This window comes from Anser anser (genome assembly GCF_964211835.1).
Source record: "Anser anser genome assembly, chromosome: 6".
Lineage (NCBI taxonomy): Eukaryota > Metazoa > Chordata > Aves > Anseriformes > Anatidae > Anser > Anser anser.
Window position 1 is genome coordinate 40,606,013 of NC_139726.1, and position 5,958 is coordinate 40,611,970.

General features: G+C 46.0%; 1 protein-coding gene across 3 annotated transcripts in view; it reads right to left on the bottom strand.

Annotated features, from left to right (window-relative positions):
* Positions 1-3,193, bottom strand: part of TRAK2 (trafficking kinesin protein 2) — a 42,029-nt gene extending 38,836 nt beyond the window's left edge. For all 3 annotated transcript variants that reach the window (XM_083842568.1, XM_083842561.1, XM_083842567.1), the window contains exons 1-3: positions 2,976-3,193; positions 2,056-2,108; positions 146-198 (exon numbers count right to left, since the gene is read on the bottom strand). The gene's annotated coding sequence lies outside the window, so the exon portion shown is untranslated. The remainder of the gene's footprint in view (positions 1-145; positions 199-2,055; positions 2,109-2,975) is intronic.
* Positions 3,194-5,958: the final 2,765 nt, after the last annotated feature.

Sequence of the window (5,958 nt, forward strand, 5' to 3'; positions counted from 1 at the left end):
GGAAAAAGTTCTGTCCCAAAGTACCTATTACTGACTAGTTCTGACAGAAGTGAAAGTGTATAGATACAGAATGGACACATTTTGAGTTTTTAACTTATACAACATTCCACTGTTAAGTACTTGAATCTTACACAGCTGGGCTTACCTGCAACCAGTCTTGAGAATACTTCTGCTTTGCCAGCAGCTTCCGTGAAAAGCCTTGAAGGCAAAATGACCAGAATTCAAGCCTGAGATGCATGAATTTCTAAATGACCACACTGAAGTATTAATAAAAAAAATCAATTCTACTCATTATGTTGTGAAGAGAGCTCTTATAATTCAAAACATAATAGGTAAAACTAAAATTAAGAACCTTTCAATCAACTTACCCTATCTGCCTCCATTTGTTTCTGTAATTCTAGTACTTCTATTTTCACCACAGTTCAATTATACTAACAGCTTATTGTTACTGCAAGAAATAAATTTCATATTTATGTCAGCTACTAGTTAAGAAAATAGTTATTTAAATGGGTAAGTTATTCTAGTTAGTCATAAAAATATTAATAACTTGTGCACTCTTTAGAGAAGACGTTAGTCTTACATGAACCCCCTAAGGTTCTTAATTCCTAACCACTAAGAATTTTAACTTTTAAAATAAAATACAGAATCTACAAGTAATTTTTAAGTAACAGTATACATAAACCCCAAGTCAAACAAGTGAAAATATGCATGAAGTTGTACATATTTCAATTACAGACATCTGAATATTATTACACTTTCAAAAAAAAATGCAGAAAATATCATACAGCTGAAGTGCTAGTGTTTGCAAGCTTCATTTGAAAGAATGGTACCCTGCAATCCCTCTATAAAAATAAACTTGAATACTAATAATGAACTTAAGACTGATTTAAACAACCAACTATTCCAATTGAGTTACTGTGCTGCTATCTTTCTTTCTGTGGAAAAACTAGAATTACTTTTTTCTAAATACTGTTCCAGTTCATGTACTAATGTAACTTTTAAGAAGAAAGTGAGATGCAGTATTATAAGTTAAAAAGCTCAAAATTCTTACTGTTAGAACTGCTGCATTAAAAAAAAAATCAAACAAAAGCAATTAAGAGGCACTGTGACTTATATTAATTTTTAAAATAACCATAAATACTTGAAACTAGTCCCTGAATAAGTTTACTGAAAGGTTTGTTGTAGTTTTGCTCATAAACTGTGATACTTTCCTCTAAAGAATAATGCAAAATACATCAGTTAACATCAAAAAAAGTGTAAACATCATATTGTTGAGGAGGTTTCAACTACCTGGCACCTGAAAGCAAATTCTTGGAAACAAAACTGTGTTCGACTGGAAATCTGAAATATGGTGCTATGAAAAAGTTTTTGCATACAATTAGTGTTTTCAAAATCTGACATACATGATCTGTATCGTTAAGATGCAAGTTGTTGGGACTTTCCATTCCAAACTGACACACTTCTCAGCAGAATAAACCTGTTATTTCTCAGAGCACCTGTTTATTTACTTTTACTCATACCAAATGTGTTACTAGCATATGAACTAGAGCTGAAATTAGACTTGAAATTTTCAAGGAATATTGTATTTAAGCTCCATGAGATTTTTTTTTCTTATACATTTACAAAATGTTTTCATGATCAGTGAAACAAATTGATAGCTTGGTTACTTTTGGAGTTTTGATACTCATAGAAATGGAACACAAGGTTTTTTGCTGCCACCTTTCTTTTTGCTAGTATTTAACACTACATGAAATAATGAAATACCTGTCACAACAGAAAATTTACATTAAGTAATATTATCCTGAATATGTGCTTAATGCTTCAGTGCTCTTGAGTTTTTTACTGTCTTGGTCCAATACCATAGGAGTTTGTGAATGCCTGAATGGATGAGCATAGGGAGAAGTGTGATTTACTCAGAATAAACTTGATGTACTACATAAAGTTCTTAAAAAATTCTCAGTGCAATAAATACCCATTGAAGAGATGATAATTTATTCCAATTGATACTACTAAGGAACAAAAGATTACAAAAATTATTACCTAGTTTTACCTTACCTCTCTCTTTTCCCTATCCCCTCCTCCTCAAGCATGGTGTAAGCAGAGTAAGCCTAGAAGACAGGATGAAATCACAGAAAATCGTTTGAAAACCATTGTTCTGAATGTCTCCAACAAGAGGGAGGAACTAAATGTAGGTGATTTACATGCCCTATTTTTCATGCTAGTAAGTAGCTTTGCTAAAGTATATTAGGTTGTCTAATAAAGCTCTAAAACAACTAAGCTAGCTGCAATGACCTGTCCTGATGATGGTCTTCCCTATCCTGTGTGACTGAGGAAAAAATACTAGAATTCAGTGATACGGAGACATGGGGTTAGAAATTAGAGGGTGATTGATTAAGAATGAATATGTAGGCAACACTCATTGCATAATATGTGCTATGTTTGCGATGTACTGTGGTTGTGCTGCGCTTAGGCCTCGAGATAACAGGAGACCCTGGGACCCCAAGAACCACATCAAACCAAACTTATGGTTTGGACTGTGACCAAGAGCTCAGAGATAAAGAGGACTGTTTGTAAAAGGACAAGATAAAGAATGCCAAACTTGCAAGGCCTCGAGATAACAGGAGCCCCTCGGACCCCGAGAACCGGATCAAACCAACATTATGGTTCGGACTGTGACCAAGGGCTCAGAGAGCATGCACAAGGAAACGACGTGAAAAGCTCAACTCTGATTAAGACATCTTACTTCATCCCGACGACCACCAGAGAGCACTACGCAACCGCAGAAGGACTGATAAGATAATTAGCATACGAAGCGGGGCTAGGCGGAGCTAGGAAATGAATATGCATAGATGTGTTGCAAAACCTAATGCATATGTAATATTTTAGGGGATAAAAGAGAACGCGAGTGAGCAAATTGTAGCGTATGCATTTGGGAGCTATCCCGCATGCGCCCGGCGCCGAAATAAACTACATACCGACTTTATAACTCATTTGCTTTTGAGTTGTAGAGTTCTTCCGCGAATCAGGGGCGCCGCGCGGTAAGCGGTTCCTGGGGAAATGGCCCTTGTGCGGCGGGGGGGCTGCGCCGCGCCGTGCCGGACCCGTGCTCCGCGGGGCCGTGGGGTCTGGCAGTGGCAAGCCCGGGCGAAAAGGGACGGACAAGGGAGAGACAGCACGGAGAGGAAAGGCGGGGACCGGGACGGTGGGTGGGCGTTCCGGAGTCCCCGCGGGGTCAGGTGGGCTGCTCCGTCCCGAGGCATGCTGGGAGCTGTAGTCCTGCGCTGCAGGGCGGCCGCCTCGGTCGCTGCACAGCCACCCCGTTGTCGCTGTCGCTTTGGCCCGCGTAAGACGTGTCACACCCCTGTGTGTTCTCCTGGGGGGGTGACAGCTCAGCCTCCGGATCCTTACTGAGGAGGAAGCCGGCGGAGAGAGCGAGCGAGAAGCGCCTGAACCGCGAAATCGTCCCAGCGGCACCCAGAGTGGGAGCTGCGGTGAGTGTTCTGCTGCCCGGCCCCTTTCTTAACCTGTCCCCTGTCCCGTGGAACGGTGGGGAATGGGATGGCGCGAGGCGGAGGGGGGACCGCTGCTCGGGGAGGGCTGGGCGTCAGTCAGCAGGTGGTGAGCAATAGCATCACGCATTGCTTGCTTTGCAACCTTCCCTCATCATTGTTACGATTTCCCTGCCGTCTTTGTCCTATTAAACTGTCTTTATCCGAACCCACGAGCTTTGACTTTTTTTTCTTCCCGAGTCTCCCATGGTGGGGAGAAAAGCACCACTCAGCCATTCGCTCTGGCCACCTGCCGGGTTAAGCTGGAACGAGAACACAGATGGGAAAGAGTAGAACGCATGTCTCCTTGTTTGGCTTTCAAAAGGAAATGGACTAACAAGTTACTCTAGTGAACGGTTTGGGGTTGATTGGGCAAGTTCTCCTGACTTCAGGAACTTTTTAGGACTACCGGTCTTCTCTTTCTAATGTTATTTTTCATAATACTCACCGCAAACTGTTGCCGAATTTGAAACAGTTACAGGGAGGTTGCCTGTGACATCTTTGCATCTCTCTGGAAAGGGGGATGTGTTACGCAGAGGTGTGACTCTTTTTCTGTAATCTCCCATCAAAACTTTCTGGGTAAATGGATCCTTCAGCCCGTTGGATACAGACGACCTGCAGGGTTGTCTGCCATTCCCACGATAGGGATAGCTGAAAAGTGGGTACCGAGCGGGAAGGAGATCTGAGCGACAGCTAATGTTGCCGTCGAGAGCACCGTGGGATGGGAGCAGCCAGGGACAGGATGTGGAAGGAGAACTCGATGAGAAGGAGCTGCTCTGGAAGGTGGAGGCAGGCAGCGACCCAAGAGGACCAAAATCAGCAGGGGAAGGTGGGATCGGGGAGGAGGGGGGATGTTAGGAATGTTAAGAGAGGGGGAGCAGCTGACAAGAGCAACTTTTCCCTTTCCTACAGAGGGAGATGATGATGGAAAGCCTGCCCTGAGGAAATGCTTGCCATTTGCCATTCAGTCTGTAAAGCCACGCATGCATCTTCCTGAGAATGGTTGCACGTGTGTGGCGTTGCAGGCTGTTAGCTGCTTGGGCAGGGATCTCTCCGTGCGGGGTGGCAAGTCCCCAGGAAAGCCATTTTCTGGTGGAAGAAAGCCCGGGGGGACTTCTCAGAGGTAAGGAGCCTTCAAATGTACGGGGACCCCTAACTCATGCGCCAAGCATGCGAGACAAATGTCCGTGGCACGAAGATCGAGGACGACTTCTCAGAGGTAAGCAGCTTTCCCTTTGTTTCCCCGTCCTCTCAGGAGCCCTCCTTACGTTCTTTGTGTACTCTTGAGGCCCACAACAATTATTTTCTCCTCTACTTAGCATTCCTAGTCCCCACCGTGGGGAATAATTGCCTCAGGTGACCTGAAAATTAAACTGATATTCACATTTTAAAGAAAAGGTACAGCGCTGAAGAAGCTTCCAGGGTGGAGCGTAGCTGTGCTACATAAAAGATCCCAAGGCCTCCAGCCTTAGATGTTGATCACACTGGGGGAACCTGGCGTGCTGACTCTAAGAGGAACAGCAGTACGGAGTGTAGAGTGGAGCAGAGGTGCCATGGCTAAGCTCTGTGACGAGACGGGAACTTGGTTGTTCTTGTGCATAACTGAGACTGACTTCCAGCAGAATAAGAGTGTTATTAATGGGGTGCTCTCAGACCCTGAGAGCAAAAATACACTCGCCTTGGAAAGATCCTGACATGGGGCAGAAGCAACGATAGAGATGGACAGTTTTACCTCAGGGCCACCGAATTTATTTGGGCAAGTTCCAGAACAAATTTTTGAGCAATTCCAGCCTCTGGAGGAGGTGTTCGTGTTCCTCTTGCAATATGCAATGAGAGAGGACCAAGCATACCTGGACCTTCTTAATAACAATAATAATAAAAAAAGTTAAAAAAAAAAAAAAAGGCAACACAGGGGCAACCTCTGCCCTAGGTTGTGTAAACGCATAAAGCTGTGAGTGGCGGCTTGTTTTTGTTTTTTGTTTTAGCTCGCACATCAGCGCTGCTCCGCGAAGCCCTGACTGCCGCTCTGCTTCCGCGCATGCGCGGAGCCGGCCGGCTCGTCTAAGGAGGGGGAGCCGGGCGGCACCGCAGGACCCCTGCCCGCGGCAAAATGGCGGCGCCCTTCTCCGGAACGGGAGCCGCGCCGCGCCCGGCACGGCACGGGACGCCGAGGCGCGGTACCTCTCCGGGAAGGGACTGGACGGGACGGGACGACGCGGCGACGGGCAGGCGGTTGGGGCGCCACGCGGTGGGCGGGTTCTGCGGAAAAGGCCCTTCTGCGGGGCGGGGGCGGCGCCGGAGCGGACCGGAGCGGACCGAGCGTGCTGCGGGGTCTGCACTGTGCGGGGCTTCGGGGGGCTGGGGGAGAGGGCGGTGGAGCGGCGGGAGGCGGCGGGGGGGGGGTTGTGTG